This window comes from Orycteropus afer, unplaced genomic scaffold (assembly GCF_000298275.1).
Source record: "Orycteropus afer afer isolate SDZICR_OR568_19922 unplaced genomic scaffold, OryAfe1.0 scaffold00037, whole genome shotgun sequence".
In the NCBI taxonomy this organism is placed as follows: Eukaryota; Metazoa; Chordata; class Mammalia; order Tubulidentata; family Orycteropodidae; genus Orycteropus; species Orycteropus afer.
Genome location: NW_006921624.1, coordinates 13,089,475 through 13,091,279, shown reverse-complemented (window position 1 = coordinate 13,091,279; position 1,805 = coordinate 13,089,475).

The following is a 1,805-nucleotide window of genomic DNA, read 5'->3' as shown; positions in this document are numbered from 1 at the left end:
GCCCATAGAGTCCTTCAATATGTCAACTCCAGGCTTGAATTTTTCATGAATTAGATGCTAACAATCCACTTTGTTGTTTGATTTTGAGCACAAGGTGACTGTATCTGCTCCCAGGAAGCCCTCTCAGATTGGGATTGGAGCCCTCCTCTGATGACCCAAAGCCTCCTACTGCTACCAGCCCTATGACCTTATCCATGGGAGCAATGGAATGTCAACACTGGCCTGCCTCATAGAAATCTGAGCTCTGTGGGCAGGGACTGAAACTGAATAGGTGCTCAAACTCACTGCCATAGAGTTGGATTCGACTCATAGTGACCCCTCCTTGGGTTTCCAAGGTGGTATCACTACGGAAGTAGATTGCCCGACCTTCCTTCCAAGGAGTGGCTGGTGGGTTTGAACTGCCAGCCTTCTGGTTTGCAGTCAAATGCCTTAGGCACTATACCACCAAAGCTCCTGAGTAGGTGCTCAGGGAATGTCTATTAAACTCAACTACTCATGGCAGTTGGACCTGAATGCCATGAGAGCCCAGGGAGAGGAATGTGAATTCTGAATAGCAAGGGCTGAGGAATCTGGGAAGGCTTCATTGAGGAGATGGCATTGGGCCAGGTTTGGAAGTCTGGGTAGAAATTAGTGCAGGCAGAAGAGAGAGGATGCGTACTCCAGGCAAAGGGAATAGTGTGAGGAAAGGGCCAGAGGGAGGAACGTGCAAGTGAGATGACAAGTTGGCTTGAAGCAAAATGTTGCTTAGTGGGATGGAGGATTGGGAAGATGAGTGGACTTATATTCCAAGCCGCCAGGGCCAGAAGCTTCCTTGGGAGCCCAGGGAACAATCCTGGCAAACAACTTGTCTTTACTCACTCTTCTAGTGCGCAGAGCCTGGAATGCTGCAGTTCTCCTTCCTTGCGATTAATCATGCTCTTCCTGGGAAGCCCCGCCCGACCCTATCAGCACTGAGGACATGAAGTTTCCCAGGCCTGGGTCGGTGCCAGGTCCCACTGCTGACTCGGCCTTCTGGCAGCTGAGGATCTGGAACACAGTGCTGGGGCTTCCTTGCAAACCCGATGGTCAAGTCCTTAAGCTGGTCTTGCCAGAGCAACAGAAAAGATGTTCTCTGAGCCACCCCATATTCCCAGCTCTGCTCTGAGCTCTCCCGCACTGGGGTCTCTGTGTCCCCAGATGTAAATGAAGAAGAGTGTGGACCAAAGGAACTCCAAGGCTCTATCTGCTCCAGGATCTGGGGTTTCTTGGAGCAAACACAGTCTCTGCCTCCCAGGGAGGAGTGAGAGTAGAGGGAGAGATAAAGCTCCCACAACCTGGAGATTCTGTGCCCAAGACAGAGTCATACTCATTTGCCAAGCTTAGGTGGATTTGCTTAGCAGGGATGTCTAGGATTCTACACTCCTTCATTTTTTCTTGCAAGCCCATCTACCCAGACCCTTTCTCCTTTCCCACTTTCATAACCTCTCTCTCCTCCCAGAATTAAAGGAGGATGGATTCTCTTAGCCTTCTCTCTCTCCCCTGGCACATACATGCACATTGGTGCTACTCCTACTACTGCTACTACGTACTATCAGAAGTCCCACCATAATCACTACTAGTACCTTTACTACCATCACTATCACTACCATTGCTTCTACTACTCTTGCTACCAGTAGGCCTACTTCTACTACTACCACCATCATACTACTACTACCTCTACCGCTATTACCACTCCACCACTCGTCTGTCAGTTTGTCATACTGTGGTGGCTTGTGTGTTGCTGGTGGAATCTGTGCCACTCTCATTTCAAATAACAGCAGGGTCAC